The sequence below is a fragment of the Notolepis coatsorum genome (assembly GCF_963971535.1).
Source record: "Notolepis coatsorum genome assembly, chromosome: 16".
In the NCBI taxonomy this organism is placed as follows: Eukaryota; Metazoa; Chordata; class Actinopteri; order Aulopiformes; family Paralepididae; genus Notolepis; species Notolepis coatsorum.
In genome coordinates, this window is record NC_140180.1 from 53,910,165 (window position 1) to 53,930,171 (window position 20,007).

Genomic DNA, 20,007 nt, shown 5'->3' on the forward strand with positions numbered 1-20,007 from the left:
GTCAAGGTAAGAGAGGATTTGTCATGATCAACTGAAGGCGTATGCTATGGAACAATATGTGCTTGGGTTTTCAGAAAAAGGCCAGCTATGTGACGCTAATTATTTAGCATCAACGCTGGCTGGCTACAACAATGGAGGTCATGGTATTCTCTGCGGGACCAATATTATTCTATGACAGCCCCGCCCCCATTCGCTAACCAACCAATCACGGCTACGCAACATCAGCGCAAGGTTCTTCAGATTAGATTTGAGAGACAGGTACGCAACATCCTCGCAACACAGTCTTCAAGACCCTATGCAACTACCGCGTTGAAATCGCGCTGATGTTTTGTTGCAGTTGCTTTGAAGTTGCTGTAGCAAGTTCAAGTTCAAGTTTCTTTAATAGTTGTCATACAGAAGTACAGAATACTTTTATACAAAATGCTTCTTACTGTTACGCTTCAGAGACTGTGCAAGACAAGATAAGTATGAAATAAAATAACATAGTATAGCATGTAAATTAGAAGTAAAAAAAAATGAGGTCACAGTGTTCAGTATAGACATATGTACAATGTTCGATGCAGAATAGACGTAACTGAGTTACCATATAATATACAATACTATGCAGTGTACTAATATACAATACTATATAGTGCAAGGCAGAAATGGGATGGGGTGCAATTTAGGTACAATTTACAGTAGGTGTACGAGTTGTAGTGCAAATCCTTTATCAATAAATATAAAGTGTGTTTGTGTGATCTAAAGTGTGGAGAGTGAGTGCTGCAGTGTGTTGTTTGTTTAAGTGAGTGTGTGCGTGTGGGTGTGTGTGCTGTGTGCATTTGATGGTTGTTGCATAGTGTTTATTGTTCGTTTAGCAGCCTGATGGCCTGGGGATAGAAGCTTCTTCTGAGTCTTTCTGTGCTCGCCTTAAGACTCCGGTATCGCTTGCCTGACCCCAGCAGTTCAAAGAGGCAGTTGTTCGGGTGGCTCGAGTCCTTAATAATTATCTTAGCCTTCCCCCTGCACCGCTTGTTGTAAATGTTCTGGAGGGTGGGAAGCCCCCCTCCAATTGTGCGTTCGGCTGAACGTGTCACTCTTTGTAGTCTGCTACGGTCTGTAGCAGACTGTAGCATGTAGAGGCCTTGAGGCAGCGGGTAGGTGAGGCAGCAGGTAGGTGAGGCAGCAGGTAGGTGAGGCAGCAGGTAGGTGAGGCAGCGCAGGGCCTGAGGCAGCAGGTAGGTGAGCCAGCAGGTAAGTGAGCCAGCAGGTAGGTGAGCCAGCAGGTAGGTGAGCCAGCAGGTAGGTGAGGCAGCAGGTAGGTGAGGCAGCAGGTAGGTGAGCCAGCAGGTAGGTGAGGCAGCAGGTAGGTGAGGCAGCAGGTAGGTGAGGCAGCAGGTAGGTGAGGCAGCAGGTAGGTGAGGCAGCAGGTAGGTGAGGCAGAGCAGGGCCTGAGGCAGCAGGTAGGTGAGGCAGCAGGTAGGTGAGCCAGCAGGTAGGTGAGGCAGCGCAGGGCCTGAGGCAGCAGGTAGGTGAGGCAGCACAGGGCCTGAGCCAGCAGGTAGGTTAGGCAGAGCGTGCCTGAGTTGCCAGCAGGTAGGTGAGGCAGAGCGGGCCTGAGGTGCCAGCAGGTAGGTGAGGCAGCACAGGGCCTGAGCCAGCAGGTAGGTGAGGCAGAGCGGGGCCTGAGGTGCCAGCAGGTAGGTGAGGCAGCACAGGGCCTGAGCCAGCAGGTAGGTGAGGCAGAGCGGGGACTGAGGTGCCAGCAGGTAGGTGAGGCAGCGCAGGGCCTGAGCCAGCAGGTAGGTGAGGCAGAGCGGGGCCTGAGGTGCCAGCAGGTAGGCGAGGCAGCACAGGGCCTGAGCCAGCAGGTAGGGGAGGCAGAGCGGGGACTGAGGGGCCTGACCACTAGGGGTGCAGGCAGGTGCCATGCATTTGTTTGTCAGTGCACTCCTTCATGCAAGAGCCCTCTTTGCCCGGCTGATCTGACTAGAATTAACTGTACAGAGCAGGGATAGAGGCATATTAAATGTCATTATGTATGTTTATCACCTTTTATCCATAATTTCCATAATTACACCAATAAACACATCAGTCGTGGTTACACAAAAATATGAATTAGGTTAAAAGGATTTAGTAACTTGCACATGTAGGCTACTGTTGTCTGTTCTTGATTTTCTGACATAGTGAGTGCAGTATACTTTCTGGTTGTGTTCCGAGTGAGCTGGGCAGCTTCAGACAGGCAGCGAACGGGGTCCTCAAACAAACAAAGTTTTAATCCACACCATATACATCCAACAGAATGCCGCAGACCACTTTATTTTTAATTTTATTTGTTTACGCTCACTTCTTCTCTCAGACGGCCATTATGTATTGGAATTGTTTTGTTTATTGAGGTGTATTGCTATGCACTGGGGTCATCTATCCAGCTCGTGTCAGTCTGAGAGAAGAAGCAAGCATCAGAAATACAGTTGGATGGGGCTCAGACTTAAAATGTTATGTTGAGTTCTCATTCAAAGGAGGTTTATATTCTAGTATTTCTAACAGGTCTGAACCAGGTGCACTAGGTTACATAAATAATGCATGTGCCCACAAAGTCAGTGTACCGGCTGCAAGGCAAGGACCCAATTTGTGCTGTCTAAGGATGGACTGTATACCTGCCAACACCTGTTTGTCTAGGTTTTTCTCTCTGATGTTATCTCTTTTTCTCGCTGTGTTCCCTGTGTGTTGATATGAGAACAACAAAAACATGTAACATATTTGGTGTAAATATTCAATTCTGATTGGGTGTTGGTTATTTTTTTCAGAAATACTGCATGGCTAGAGCCTCATCACGGTTCAAAAATGTATGCGCTTGTTTGGCTTTCTGGCAGAAAGCCCTGAAGGCAAACGTCTCCCTTGTGCCAATGACAATGACCCAGAAAGCTAACTTTATGCTAGCAAGACTTTGTCAATAACTTTCCCTGTGGTTAACAAACATGGATAATATCCGACAGTATGGTTAACTAAAAGGCTGACTTGGCAGCCAGATATGTCATTGTCCCTAACTTTTGTCATGTCTTGTGTGTTTGTGTGCGTGTGTGTGGCAGATGAGAATAAATAATTACCACTGCTACCCAGCCAATAAGAGGTAAGAGATTTCCAATTAGATCACAAACAGAGTATACATCACAAACAATGGACAGGCTACTAATAATACAATTACATTAATTATTGTCTGATAGTTGAATTGTTGTTTTGGTTTGACGTGAGGGTTACGAGTTTATTAAGTTATTATACTGTGAATTTCTCCAGACGTCTCTTTGTAGAGCCTCAGACTAAAACTAAAAATGCAAAAAAAAAGTGCAGCACCATGTTTTCATCTTTTGCCTAGAGGTCGCTGTTATGCCATTACTCTTACCACTGAGCGGCAGTAATGCATACACGTCAGTTCCTGACCATAATTAAACCTCAGAAGAATAAACAGCATGTGTAGTATTTTGGTTACCAAACAGTGGATCCTTCTGAGACTGCCGGGTCCTTGTGAGGCCACAAGGGGTACTGTGTCCATAGAGAATTATTCACGCATATATTGTATGCCATTTTCAATATGTGATCTGTTAGTATGCAAAAGAGATGTGTGTGAATACTAAAAGGACCCAGATTTTAAGTAGAGGACTGATTTATTCAACCCACTCCCGACTGCTCCTGCTTGAGTTCATCTTGTGCTTGCCCGCCTCTGCAGTTAGAAAAAAGAAAAGAAAAAGAGAATCAACTTAAAATATCTCAGCTGCTCGTGCCCACTAACCTGCGATATAAAAAATACAATTCATTTCTCAAAACAACTATCTTATGCATCATAACATGCATTTAATGAATGCAATAAATGTTTTCCAAGACAATTACTGAAGAAATTTTATTCAAACAAGCCCCAGTCAATGTAAGGTAAGTTCAAGCTGACAAATTTACTGCAAGAAAAATAACATAAAAACGTGTCTGCTAAACGTACTATTGTAATGAATTCAAATACACTGTAATTATTCTCTCGTTCTTAGCATAACCTTATGAACCCATTTACTGTCTATCTCCGTTCGCTGTCATAATGTTTACCTGTGCATGGAGAGATGAAAAACGTTATTCCCTCTTTATTGGCATAATTAGCAAATAGCTAATCGAAACCTTCCCCTGGTTTGCCGCAGCTAGAACTGTCTCGACCGTGCAGCATGACCTGCTGGCGTTCTATAGGAATGCTCTCTCATTTGAAGTACGGAGTGGAAGGTATGCTAACTCGCTACACTATCATTTCAACCCCACATTCTCTGCGACCGGTCATTTCATAATGTTATTTCCAGTTCCAGCAGCTAAGATTTCTTACAAGCATACAAAAAAACATAATGGAACACTGAAACATAATCTTTATTTTTTTTAAACTGGAAGTATATCCTCCTGATCAGGGACGTTGGAACTTTAAATCAGCAGGGGGTACAGCCTTTCTGAGATTTTTTTTTCCAGAAGGCTTTAATGTGATTTCCAATGTCGTTTTAAATGAAAATGACGTGAGTGGGAGTGGGACGTACATTGTTCAGAACGGCTTTGAAATAGCCTACGTGAATTCTAATGTATTTAATTTTTTGTTAACAAAATGACAACGTGGTAGCAGTGGCGGCTGGCCGATAGTGGGCGCTAGAGCGCCGCCCTCCCTGGTTAAAAGAAGAAGAAGAAAGAATTATTTGCATGAGGAGGCAGCAGCCTATTCATCCCCCAGCCGAGCCGGCGCCTAGCCCCCTCCACTCCGTTTTCATGAGCGCTCATTTCTGCTCCGCCGTAATTGCGCAACTCACAGGGCAAAATGCAAATACGTATAAATAAATACGTACGTACAACATAGCGCTGTCAAATACGATACCAGAGGGCGCTTGCTCGAGTGCCTGATGCAGTCACTATTGGCTGAGAGTGGCACGTGACATCGCGTCCCCAGACGTTGTGCTCTGGGCTCTGGCTATGCAGATGCTATTCGAGGGGCTACTAGGAAATAGTTGTCGGAAATTGATAATAATCACAAGATACTGTACATTCAGACAGTGTTGGAGCTAACTAAATAGATTTATATGGACACTTTTATGGAAAGTTCAAGCCTGGAGTCTGGACCACAAAGCTTCTCGAACTAGGGTAGGCTATACTCTGTCTTAGCTGGTTCGACAACAAACAACAACATGCTAGTATAATGGCTAGCTGGATGCAGTCTGGACAGTGGACATATACATCAACAGTCTGGACAGTGGACATATACATCAACAGTCTGGACAGTGGATATATACATCAACAGTCTGGACAGTGGACATATACATCAACAGCCTGGACATATCAAGCCCTCCTGGACCGCGTTTAAACTAAACAAAGTGAGTTGCGGTCTCTCTCTATCTCTCTCTCTCTCTCTCTCTCTCTCTCTCTCTCTCTCTCTCTCTCTCTCTCTCTCTCTCTCTCTCTCTCTCTCTCTCTCTCTCTCTCTCTCTATCTCTCTCTCTCTCTCCTCTCTTTCTCTCTCTCTTTCTCTCTCTCTCTCTCTCTCTCTCTCTCTCTCTCTCTCTCTCTCTCTCTCTCTCTCTCTCTCTCTCTCTCTCTCTCTCTCTCTCTCGCTATGCTGTGTTGTTGTTGAACTAACTCATTAATTTCGTCGTGGGTGGATCATAATCAACCAGACAATGAATGGTAACTTGTTTAAAATGACAAGATATACAAATGTGTTCATTATTGTATTGATCAGAGAGAGAGTGGAGTTTCTTTTGGATTTAAAATAAGTGGATTATGGCTTGTTCAATATCGTCTATGTTTGAATGAATGAATGAATGAAAACTTTATTTAACAGATTGCAGAATGGGTACAATACAGTACGGCTCAATACATACAATTGTTAAGGGGATGCAGACCAGAGAAAGACGTTTGTTTTGTTTACATCAGGGTCCCCCATTTTCGATTCATATCGATAGTTTAATAGCTAGCCTTGGCTCGCTTTAACAATATGCAAAATGTGTACAGCCCTGTACTCATACTGAAGTTATTCTTGGTATATACTACACATACTAGGTCTGATTGTGTAACGAATCGATTCCACGTCGCGCTGTGTGTGAGTGAGAGAGAGAGAGAGAAATGGAGAGAAGGAGAGATAGAGGGGGATACTAATTAATTCTGCCCCCCCCCGTGAAGAATTCACCAGCCGCCACTGCGTGGTAGGGAGGCGAGTGAGAGGAACGTTCGTTGTTTAGAATGGCTATAAAAACAAACATCACTTCTGAATACCTCACTCATAACAATGAATTCACACGCTCGCTCAGCGCGCTCTTTTGCATTTTGTAGGCTATTTGGTTTTCGTATTATGTTTCCACTCTGATGAAATAAAGCCTTAATGAAGCGTAGTAGCCTATACAACCATCAACCATCAGTCTCATGACTGAAAGTGGACCTTCGCTCAGTTGTACGTGTAATGAACTCTTTCATCAGAGTGGAATCATCAATGTCATCCAAAATGGCACGGTGAACATTCATTATTGCTACGTGGGTGAGTCTCTCTGTTTACATGCGCGGTTGTTCAAATGTGTTGTTCAAAAATAATCCATGACCAATTTTCCTCTCTGTACAGCACGTCAAATAAATTCCATGTGTTTTGGACATCAGTTGCTTCATCTGTAGTCTATACCCAATTCAACAGATCCGAGGGTGGCGCGCCGTCTGTCAAACAAGCTGCAGCACATCTGGTTGCGTTCCAAAACATCACAGATTCTCCACATCTCTACACGAACATCTCTCCCTATTTATATAATGTTTTTAAACAGCTTTCAAGAGGAGACGACGCAACCTGTTCTAACGCCACGGGCAACCCATTTAAGATCGCTGTGAAGGTGGAACGGGGTTCCGTTGCACACTTGCAACCTCCCTAGTCTATATAATGTCTAGTATGTCTTTGCCCACATGTCACTTTACTGTTATGATAACGATTATTCCGTATGATTGACAGTGTAATGGTGAAGTGCTTTGAGCAGGAGACATGTATAACTTATAATGTTACATTATATAAAAAGAAGTTTTGTGCAGTAACTGAAACTGCCACTAGGGGGGTGCTACCGCACCCCCCCTTCCAACGTGCCTGCTCCGGATGGGTACCTATAGTCCTATGTTCCCCTGTCCCAAAAAGGTCTTCCAGATCCCTGTTTCCATAAGATGTTCCAGCAAGTGAACTACTAAATCTAAACTAAGTAAATTTGAGCGACATTAGAAGCATCCAAATGTTTTTTCATAAACTAACATTAAACTTCTATTTCTAAAGGAACACCAGTGACAGAGTTGTATGATGGTGTGACAGCAATATAGGCTATAGGCTAAATATAATATTTACTGACCTTTTTTCGGGAGGGGTAACATAGGACCTCACAGCTGTGATATAACGGTTTTGTTAATATTATAACCATCCATTTTCATCTGAGTGTGAAAATACTTTATGTTGTAGCCTAAGCCTATGTGGTATGTAGTAGTCTCTTTTCTTTTTTTAAGATAAGGACCGTACATATTGATTGACATTTTCATGTTAATATGCCAGATTATAGTCCCTTTGCAGGTTGATGTTGATGCAGACAATTATAAATGTACACAAACGTCATAACCACAAGAACAGACAACAGTACATGTGCAAGTTACTAAACTACACAAAGTTCATACCCATAAAAAGAAAAACAGGGGGCGCCCCAGTGGCGAACCACATAGCGCGCTCAGCCGCGGCATGGCCGACCCGGGTTCGATTCCCGAACCCGTTGTTATTTGCCAAATGTCTTCCCCCCACTCTGTCTCCCATTCCTCCTCTCTCTCTCTCTCTCTCTACTGGACTGCCCAGTAGAAATAAAGCAATAAACGCTAAAAAAATAAAAAATAAAAGAAACAGACAATAGATGAAACAGGCAATGACAGCACAATATGTGCGATGTGGCGAGACAAACTTGGAAATAGGACTATATGTTTAAGGTGCTTTATGTATCAGGTGTTAAAGGAACATGCCAACATGTTGGGAAATTAGCTTATTTGCCATCTACCCTGGAGTTAGACAAGCAGATGCATACCCTTTTCTTCTCTGCACATGCATTAGGCTTAGGGAACAGCCGCACCGTTAGCCTAGCTTAGTGTCATTCACTGGAAGTAGATGTGCCAGTGTAGCCTAGTTCCCAACAGTCACGAAATACACTCCAAATATACCTCCAAAACTTTAATGTAAACATGTTGTGACCTGTGTATTTACCACATGGAGAAATACAAAAAGAAATTAGACATTTTCGTTTTCTAAGCAGATAATACTGTGAATTTATTTTTGCCAAACCACTTCTGCCTGGGCACAAAAGCCCCATTGTAACTATTGAAACTGTGGCTAAACAATGAAGACACTTTTATGCTCTTTTAACTCATTGGCCGCCAAAACGAGTATTCTCGTGTTTATTCGCCAACGGTTGAGTGCCAAAAATGAGTTTTCTCGTTTTTAGATCCTTTGATATTTTTCCTTTGATCCCCATTCTAAACACTCACTCTGAGCTGCCTGTGTCTCCCTGGCACTGCTGCCTAAGTTAAAATTGCAATGACGATTTAATCCTGCCAGGTGGCAGTATCACCTACCTTTTGAATTGGGGATATCAGTTGTCTTCCAGTACTTGAAGTACCTCCGGCTCCTCCCCCCTTAAAGTGAATCAGGACATAGCAATCGGTCGGAGATTTGATGCCTCAAACCTATTGTTTCCCATATGATAGCCATGTGTCACGTTCCTAGGCCCGGTCCTGGCTGGACTGGGCAGGATGGTAACATTGGGCAGTGCCCTCCACTCACCTAACATTGGGCAGTGCCCTCCACCCAACAGTGGCTCTCTACCTAACATTGGCTCTCTGGCTAACATTGGTCTCCTACCCTCTGGTGGCCATCCGCAGACGGTGCGGTCCAGTACACTGGACATCCTGACTACTGTTTTAACCTTAATTAATAGTGTGATCAATGTGGTGTCCTGGTGTGTGCTGTCATTGACTTTCCCTTCCCTGGTGTGATGTGGTGCAATGTTTTGGGTTGTTATGAGTTGCTTTTGTGTTTAGTTGTCATTGCTTATTGTCTAGGTTGTGTTGTGATTCTGTGTTGGCCAGGTGTTCTTGATTGTTAATTAGTTGGGGTATTTAGGTGTCTGTCTGTCCTCCCTTCCTTGTGGCAACATTCATCCTGTCTCCCTCCCCATTTCCTGTCCACGCCGTATTGTGCTGTCATCCTCTAGTAAGTGTTAGGTCGCTTTCACATATAGTTTTGGTGGACTCTGTGCGGTTCTGGTGGTGAAGTTGCAACATTGTTGCATTCTTCATTTGGTTCGCCTGCGTTCACATAGAAATCTGTGAGGCGCACCGAACCTTCTGAACAATGTCACGCGGTCGAAAAGGGCGCTCGGCTATTGGACAGTGGAAATGTGTGTGTGGCTGCGAGCCTGTGTGTGCGCGCGCGCGCGTGTGTGTATGTCTGTGTGTGGACTGTCTGCGAGCCCTCCAGATCAGCAGAGGCGAGTTTTGACATGGCATTGATCCATTGTTCTATTGAAGCACATTACCACCATCCTCTCGCTAAACAACTTGTACCACTTGTACCACGTTGTTTTTATGAGTGCCCACAAGTAGCTGTTTTATTAATAATATAATAAGCGGCGTCTTTTCTTCCTTCTTCCCAAGATGCACAGATATATAGATATATAGATAGATAGATAGAGAGATAGATGCAGTGTGGTTGTTTTGCAGTGAATGAATGCTGCGAGCAGTGGTAAGGACCGGTAATAATAAGCACTTCCTATATTTGGTTCGCGTTTGGTTCGATGAAGCCGAACCGAGACCTACGTTTTCAGGCGGACCAGAGTTCGTGTGTTTGGTCCGCGAACCGAGTTTGACGCGCATTCACACAAACCCGAAAAACCGGACTATCGAATTCTGGTCCGATAATCCGGACCAAACAGCTCCTGTGTGAAAGCGACTTTAGTGTTTGTATCCTCCCTACAACCGGCCAGTGGGGGGCATATGCGAGCGATTGGCACAATGGAATTGGGATGGGAGAAAAATAGAAAAAGAGGAGAAAAAGTGGATAAAAAAAAATAATCAAGAATCAAGAGGTTTATATGTCACATACATACCAGGGCATACAGTGAAATGCTGGTGGTCATGCCCGTATCGATTGTGCAAAATACAGTAATAAAAATAGGCAAAAAAAAAAAAAAAAAAGATGCATGATAAAAAAAAAAGAGAAACTGCTTCCTATGTACACTACTATACAATTTTACCTCTTAATGTATCTAAACTATACTACACAATACCTCTTTTCTTTAAAGTGACTTCCATTATTTAAAGTGACATTTTGTTTAAAGTGATTGTTTTAGCGGTTGCCGCATGAGTGTTCAGTGTTTCAGTGTTCAGTGTTCGGAGTCTCTCTGTTTTTGCAGCGTGTGTACGTAGGTGCTTGCCTGACCGCAGCAACTTGAACAGGCTGTTGTTAGGGTGGTGGGGGTCTTTCATTATTCTGCAGGCTCTGGATTTTCACCTCCTGTTATATAAGTCCTGCAGGGGTAGTGCAATACCCGTAGTACGCTCTGCTGAGTGCACCACTCTCTGGAGTGCCTTCCTGTCCTGTGCCGTAATGTTTCCAACCCAGGCAGTGATGTTTGCAGTCAGAATGCTCTCTACAGCCCCGGAATAGAAGGAGTGGAGTATCTTCCCCGATACTCTGAACTTCCTTAGCTGTCTCAGGTGATAGAGGCGCTGTTTCGCCTTTTTCACCACAGAATCTATGTGTGTTGACCATGTCATACTTGAAACTGCTCACCCTGTGTGTCACTGCTGTATTCTCCTCAAATCCACGATCAGCTCTTTGGTTTGACCAATATTCAGGAGTAGGCTGTTATCCCGGCACCAGCGTGCCAGTTCATCAACCTCCTCTCGATAGGCCATCTCGTCATTGTTAGTGACTATGGTAAGGTCTATTTTAGGTAACCTGCTGACCTAAAACATGCTTTTGTACCGATCACAGTGTCATATTTTTTACCGAACCTATAACATGCTTTTGGTAACGATCGCAGTTTCGAGGTAAAACGACCCCCCTTGATGATTTTGTGCCCTCCACTCACCTAACATTGGGCAGTGCCCTCCACCCAACAGTGGCTCTCTACCTAACATTGGCTCTCTGGCTAACATTGGTCTCCTACCCTCTGGTGGCCATCCGCAGACGGTGCGGTCCAGTACACTGGACATCCTGACTACTGTTTTAACCTTAATTAATAGTGTGATCAATGTGGTGTCCTGGTGTGTGCTGTCATTGACTTTCCCTTCCCTGTTGTGATGTGGTGCAATGTTTTGGGTTGTTATGAGTTGCTTTTGTGTTTAGTTGTGTTTAGTTGTCATTGCTTATTGTCTAGGTTGTGTTGTGATTCTGTGTTGGCCAGGTGTTCTTGATTGTTAATTAGTTGGGGTATTTAGGTGTCTGTCTGTCCTCCCTTCCTTGTGGCAACATTCCTCCTGCCTCCCTCCCCATTTCCTGTCCACGCCGTATTGTGCTGTCATCCTCTAGTACAGGGGTAGGCAACCCTAGGCACGCGTGCCTGCATAGGCACGCGGGGGCATTTGCATAGGCACAGGGGGCAGCATTAAAAAAAAAAATAAAAAATTAAATTATATATATATATATATATATATATATATATATATTTTTTTTTTAAATATTATAGTGAAATATTTTGCACTGTTGTCGCATTTATCTTGTTGAAATCCTCCCACAGGTTCTTTTTACTACCACATATTTAATTGAGACCCTTTATTTGTTTATTATTTCAATTTAGCTGGAAATTGCTACATCATTCAGTAACATTTGCAGAGCCTTATAACAAAAACATTATTATGGTCACCATTGTGACCAGTGGGATTAATCAACAAATTGTATTATTTATTTTTCTATTTCATTGAACATTGCACATGTTAAAAGCAATTTTTTTTACTCAAAATGTAAGTATTACCAAGTCAACTTGTGTTCTTAAAACAATGACAATAAACATAGTTTTATTAGGTTGAAATAATGTGGTTGTGTACTTATTTTTCTGTTAACTTATTATGGATTGAAAACTGAAAACCTTAATGCACAGTAACTGAACTCAATATTTTTAAGTTCTGGTAACTTATTATTATATATTTTTTTACAGTGTAGTCTTGCGATCAATCAAAACTTATTTACACGATATACCTCACATTCACCCTCCATTCACATCCTGGTGTTCTCCATTAGGCCTGTAGGTGGAGCTATGACAGCACACGTACAGTACACACACCAATGGTGTGTGATGTGTCCAAAAATGAATGGGCAAATGTGAGTGAAATGGTCGCACTGTATGCAGCTGTTTGTCTGCATTGCATCCCCCCCCCCCCAACTCAGATTTAGGGTTGATACAACCATCATAATAATATTGTTAATAATAACAATAACAATAATGATGTAATAATGTATAACATTTCATTAAAAAGACCTGATTATGAGAAAAGAAAATTACGATGCATGGAATATTGTTGAGGCACACTAGTTACAACTATATTTCAAACAGGCACTCCATGTCAAAAAGGTTGCTGACCCCTGCTCTAGTAAGTGTTAGGTCACTTTCACATATAGTTTTGGTGGACTCGGTGCGGTTCTGGTGGTGAAGTTGCAACATTGTTGCATTCTTCATTTGGTTCGCCTGCGTTCACATAGAAATCTGTGAGGCGCACCGAACCTTCTGAACAATGTCACGCGGTCGAAAAGGGCGCTCGGCTGGACAGTAGAAATGTGTGTGTGGCTGCGAGCCCGTGTGTGTGCGCGCGCGCGCGCGTGTGTGTATGTCTGTGTGTGGACTGTCTGCGAGCCCTCCAGATCAGCAGAGGCGAGTTTTGACATTGCATTGATCCATTGTTCTATTGAAGCACATTACAACCATCCTCTCGCTAAACAACTTGTACCACTTGTACCACGTTGTTTTTATGAGTGCCCACAAGTAGCTGTTTTATTAATAATATAATAAGCCGCGTTTTTTCTTCCTTCTTCCCAAGATGCACAGATATATAGATAGATAGATAGATAGATAGATAGATAGATAGATAGATAGATAGATAGATAGATAGATAGATAGATAGATAGATAGATAGATAGATAGATAGATAGAGAGAGAGAGAGAGAGAGAGAGAGAGAGAGAGAGAGAGAGAGAGAGAGAGAGAGAGAGAGAGAGAGAGATAGATGCAGTGTGGTTGTTTTGCAGTGAATGAATGCTGCGAGCAGTGGTAAGGACCGGTAATAATAAGCACTTCTTATATTTGGTTCGCGTTTGGTTCGATGAAGCCGAACCGAGACCTACGTTTTCAGGCGGACCAGAGTTTGTGTGTTTGGTCCGCGAACCGAGTTCGACGCGCATTCACACAAACCCGAAAAACCGGACTAGCGAATTCTGGTCCGATAATCCGGACCAAACAGCTCCTGTGTGAAAGCGACCTTAGTGTTTGTATCCTCCCTACAACCGGCCAGTGGGGGGCATATGCGAGCGATTGGCACAATGGAATTGGGATGGGAGAAAAATTGAAAAAGAGGAGAAAAAGTGGATAAAAAAAAAGAATCAAGAATCAAGAGGTTTATTTGTCACATACATACCAGGGCATACAGTGAAATGCTGGTGGTCATGCCCGTATCGATTGTGCAAAATACAGTAATAAAAATAGGCAAAAAATAAAATAAAAATAGATGCATAAAAAAAGAGAAACTGCTTCCTATGTACACTACTATACAATTTTACCTCTTAATGTATCTAAACTATACTACACAATACCTCCTTTCTTTAAAGTGACTTCCATTATTTAAAGTGACATTTTGTTTAAAGTGATTGTTTTAGCGGTTGCCGCATGAGTGTTCAGTGTTTCAGTGTTCAGTGTTCAGAGTCTCTCTGTTCTTGCAGCGTGTGTACGTAGGTGCTTGCCTGACCGCAGCAACTTGAACAGGCTGTTGTTAGGGTGGTGGGGGTCTTTCATTATTCTGCAGGCTCTCGATTTTCACCTCCTGTTATATAAGTCCTGCAGGGGTAGTGCAATACCCGTAGTACGCTCTGCTGAGTGCACCACTCTCTGGAGTGCCTTCCTGTCCTGTGCCGTAATGTTTCCAACCCAGGCAGTGATGTTTGCAGTCAGAATGCTCTCTACAGCCCCAGAATAGAAGGAGTGGAGTATCTTCCCCGATACTCTAAACTTCCTTAGCTGTCTCAGGTGATAGAGGCGCTGTTTCGCCTTTTTCACCACAGAATCTATGTGTGTTGACCATGTCATATTTGAAACTGCTCACCCTGTGTGTCACTGCTGTATTCTCCTCAAATCCACGATCAGCTCTTTGGTTTGACCAATATTCAGGAGTAGGCTGTTATCCCGGCACCAGCGTGCCAGTTCATCAACCTCCTCCCGATAGGCCATCTCGTCATTGTTAGTGACTATGGTAAGGTCTATTTTAGGTAACCTGCTGACCTAAAACATGCTTTTGTACCGATCACAGTGTCATATTTTTTACCGAACCTATAACATGCTTTTGGTAACGATCGCAGTTTCGAGGTAAAACGACCCCCCTTGATGATTTTGTGAAGAAACATATATATATATGGTATATACCTTTGATTTGGAAATATTTGGAGTTTCAGGCGAGCAACCCGAACAATTTGGGCATAATGCATATAACACGTCATATCTCGCAATCTAGAAAAAAAATACTGGATTATTTTGGAAAGGGGCGATGTTTAACATGGAATAGCGTACAAACTAAAGTATGTAGAAATGAACTGGTTAGTCAGTGTTGGACTATAAACAATGCCTGTCAAATGAGCCATACTGTCTCCATCCATAGTTATAATACATAACACACCTCTGCAAACATCGCGAAAATGGTCAATAACGCTGGCGCCATTGAGTAGAGATGGGAAAACAGCGTGGTGGTCAATGAGTTAAGGTTGTACAGTATACACAGATTGTAATTGTAATTTTAATTGTAATAAAAAATTGTCAGAGATCAGGTGTGTCCGAGTCACATCATTCAAATGACTGGAAGAGAGTGCCCTTTTCACATGGTTCCACTGGAGGGGCTTCTCTGTGTGTGAGTGTGTGATGTAACTAATCCTGCAAACCTATCATGGTCACTATTGCCCAGCTGGCCACATTGTCATCCATGAAATACTAACTGCTAACATGAAACACGTATTGATACATCTAGTGATTGATGTGGATTATTTTAGTTATAACAAGATTGTGTAAGCTAAGAAGTATTGTGTTTGTGTGAAACAAATCTTTGGAGAACCGAAAATGTGAGGGGGGAAATTGACCTGAACTACTCGCCACAGGTTCCTAATACAGTAACACAACAGGACAACAGATGAAGTTATAACAGAGGTAAATATTTATTTGGAGAAATGTGTGTATTTACAAGTAGGGGGGTGGATTTCCTATTGACACTGAGCCACACAAGTCATGCACAGGCGTTACACTCTGTCTCACTTCAAACAACGGGCTACAAATGCATTGGCATGCACAAAGATTCTGCTTGTGACAACAAGGTACAGGATGGTGGATACCGGAACCAGTGATGTACAAGACAACGGACAGCTCGTTATCAATCAAGACTTTCAGCGAAGAAAAGTTGTGGGCTTCCACATCCTGGAGTAGTCTGCCATCTTAACTTTGGGCTGCCATTATAAAGCCCAGGGCCCTCATATATCAATAATGCATAGAAAGTGTTCTATTTTCGTTCCTACGCATGTAATTTAGAATGTCTCTATGCAAAAAAAAAATCGGGATTTATCAAACGTGCGTACACAGGTCGTACGCACACATGCTGTTGATAAATACCAATTGTTCCTACCGTCTATGCTCGTGCATGATTCTAAGTATTTGCATACAGAACCGCCCCTAATTAACCATATATGGTCATTGAAACCCCCCCATGGGGACATGCCTGTTTGTGGAATGTGGAATAATGGCTAAGCGAACTAATGAGTGTTAGTATGGGGTTTATGTAGGCATATCTTGTTTGGTTCTGTTTTGTGTTTTTGTCTCCCTCTTCTGTTTCTACTTATCCTTTCCTCAGGTGCACCCATGGTTTCAGTCCTCATCATCACCACATGTTCCCAATCAGCAATCAAGCATTCCCACACCCTTTATATAGTCCACTTTGTGTTCAGTTCTGTCTCTTCCTTTTGGGTATGTTGTGTGTAGAGCTGGTGGCAGAGCTCTGGTATTTTGTGCTGTTATTTAGGTGAAGCTTATCTTTTGTGTTACCCATTTACCAGTTCTTGTTCAATTTTAACATTAGTATATTTGTTTGTCTTTCATTTCACCCAGCCTACTGTGGTTATATTTCTGTGTATCAGTGGAGGCTGCTGACCAAATTTTTAGGTGAAGCACAAATTATTATATTATATTATATATTAAATTATATTTTTAAAACATCCCCCACTGTGTGTCAGTGGTCAGTGGACACAGATGAAAACATATTAACATTAGGTGACAGCGCACCTGACCAGATGAAATCATATTAGGCGACAGCGCACCTGACCAGATGAAATCATATTAGGTGACAGCCCACCTGACCAGATCAAAACATATTAAGTGACAGCGCACCTGATCAGATCAAAACATTTTAGGTGACAGCGCACCTGATCAGATCAAAACATTTTAGGTGACAGCGCACCTGACCAGATCAAAACATATTAGGTGAAGGTGACAAGGAAGCCACAGACTCATACCCCCCCGACACTCAACTAACCGCCTCGGACAGTCCTTCATACCAGTGGCCATCAGGCTCCACAACAGTGGGCAGCAACTGCTGCCAGACATCGACCTGGGACTTATAGGAACCCAAGGAGGACAACTTACACTACCTTAGGCATACTGCACCTTATGTGGATACTGTGATACTGTGAATAATGAATAATGTATATTTCAGTTAGTTAGATAGTAAATTATAACACTACCTTATGCATACTGCACCTTATGTGACACTGTGAAAATATATTTCAGTTAGTTAGATAGTAAATTATATTGACCTATTTGTTTACACTGCTTGTGTTGTTTTCACTACCTGTACCCCCCCCCCCTTCCCCCATGCTGCTATGATGCCTGAATTTCCCCAAGGGGATCAATAAAGGAATATCTTATCTTATCTTAAAAGGAAAGATGAAATTCCCTACCTGGGTTCCATCCTATAGAGGCAAATCATTCCTGTGACAAAATGGGATCCAATGTAATAAAACTAAGTCAACCAACGAACTAGATTCCTGTACCGGATCTCGTCTCTGGTAAACAAGAATACCTTGAAGACTCTAACAGGAGCACTCATTCAAGGGTACTACGACTATGCTTGCACCTCATGGTACCAAAGCACCTCAAAGGCACTAAAAACAAGATTACAAACATCACAAAACAAACTGGTCAGACTACTGCTTGACCTTACTCCTAAAACCCACCTCACCCCTGCCCACTTTGACAACCTAGGATGGCTTAGAGAGTAGACGACAGAGTACAGCAACTTGCAATGGGCCTGGTCTACAAGATACACTACACCACTAAGATACCCATGTGCATGTCGGAATACTTCCCAAAGGTCAGTGAATACCACGACCACAACACCAGAGGGAGTTCCACAAATCATGTTCAACCCAGATAAAATAATTTAAAAAGTAAAAAAAAAAAAAAAAAAAAAAAAAAAATTTAATAAAAAAAAATAGTCATAACTTAGAAATGAGATTGCATAGGTCTATGAATCGATATCGCGATTCTGTTTTGATTAATTGCCCAGCCCTACAGTGTGTACAGTAAGTTAGCTTGGTGATTATCATTGTGATGTAGGCTAAGAAGATGGCTAGCTACTGTTAGCATACAAGCTTTTACAAACACTAGCCTACTTACTTTTTCATCCACAACGTTTTTTCTGATCCACTTCTTCATGTTGCTCAGTTGCTGGTTTATACTTCGGTCCTAATGTTGGCGCAAAGTTTAATTTAGCCTGACTTTACTTGTTATAGCTGTACAGCTTACTTCTACTAAACAACAACTAAACTACTTCCTTGCTCTTTCAAACAGTCAAAATGGGTCCATCTGCAGGGTCGGAGGTTAGGTTTAGCTCTGGCCAATCTCAAGTTTCTCAAGTTTCTTTATTAGTTGTCATACAGAAGTACAGAATACTTTTATACAAAATGCTTATTTCAGTTACATTTTGTATAAAAGTATTCTGTACTTCTGTATGACAACTAAAAAAGAAACTTGAGAAACTTGAGATTGGCCAGAGCTAAACCTACCCTGCAGATGGACCCGTTTTGACTTTGCAATGCAGCAATCTCTGATTGGATTTGCAAGGCTGCCAATCATATTCAACCTCCATGTATTGGATGGCAAGGGCTGTCAATCATTCAATCCTCCATTCAATGGCGAGAGTTTAACTGCACAGACCGTGCTTAGACAAAGTTAATAGCCTATTTCGATTGGCTGTTATTTATTATTTATATAACATTGGGTCACACCTGTGAAGTTTTCTTCACGAATAATTACTGCAGTCATTACTGCAGTGCAGGCCTGCTCAGAGCTGTCAATTTTTGCCATTTTTTAAAAAGAAAAAATTCACTGACATTTTTTTTACAGAGGAAAACTTTTCTAATAAAAAAATATAAAATAATAATAATTAAAAAAATATTTTTTTTATATATATATAAATAAAATAAATGTATATATATATGTAAATTAATAATAATTATGAATTATGAGTGAATTTGTGTTTCACGTGTTGTCATAGAGAAACCTCCACTGCTGTGTATTCACATTTGTTTTTGCACACAGGGACAAGTGAGGACAGGAAGATACCCTGGGGTCTACATCTAGCATCACATAGGTTTACCTGTTGTTACAACCCTAGGTTAGAGTGAGCACCACCCACTGTATTTATGGGTGCCTAGCGCCTGTCAAGGGGGGTGGGTTATCATTTATTTTTGTATTTCATTTGGTGCCACTGATAGTCCTCCTTGATCCCTGTGTTGCCTTTTTATGTAAATAAACATTATTTTATAATCTGTTTCTTGGTTTTGTGTCACTGCACCCTCACCCACCATGTTTGTTGCCTTATGTTGCACCCTTCTACTGAGTAACAATGAGAAACTTCACTGAGAGCGAGATTGATCATCATCATGGTCATCTAACCAACAAATTGAAGGTAGAAAGCATTTTGTGGTGAACAATCTTATTTGGAAACATGACACAAAATAATAGCATTTAGCTTTTTATTTTAAACAATATTTAATCGTATGATTTTAAATATTTGTGCACCGGTGGCCAAGGGAGTTGACTGTCGCAGCCCATTATAATTGCGCTCCTATTAGGTTGTTGGGTTGGTCAGAGTCATTAACTATGGCTTCAGTGGATAACCCTGATCACCTGCATTTAAGTGATATTTTAATTACAGATACCCCAGTAATAACATTACAATTCAATTAAATACAATTAGGTCTGAATGAGTCGTGCGTTCTTCCCGGCCACCGGCAATGACATTTATCAGCCAAATGTGCATCGCAGATTATATGTACATTGACTGAGTGGAATCCCTTTTTCTTTTAAATTTTTATTTATTTTTTTAACTTTTTCTGTATTTTGCTCCCATCCCAATTTAGTCGTTATGCCAATTCCCTTCCTGGTCGTTGCGCGCAATGTCCCACTGTCGGCCTATTGAGGGTGTACAACTACCACTCTCACTGGGGGAATGTAACGCGTGCGGAGGTTCATGCTATTTCCCCCCGATCCCCTCCCTGCTGAACAGGCGCCCGACCGACCAGTAGGAACCACAGTTTACAACGACCAGGACACATACCCCGCTGGCTTCCCACCCGAAACACTGCCAATTGTGTTAGTAGGGACGACTGACCAAGCCGGAGGTACCGTTGACAGCTGGATTCGATCCCAGAGTCTCTGCGGTGGTAGGCGAGTGCACCC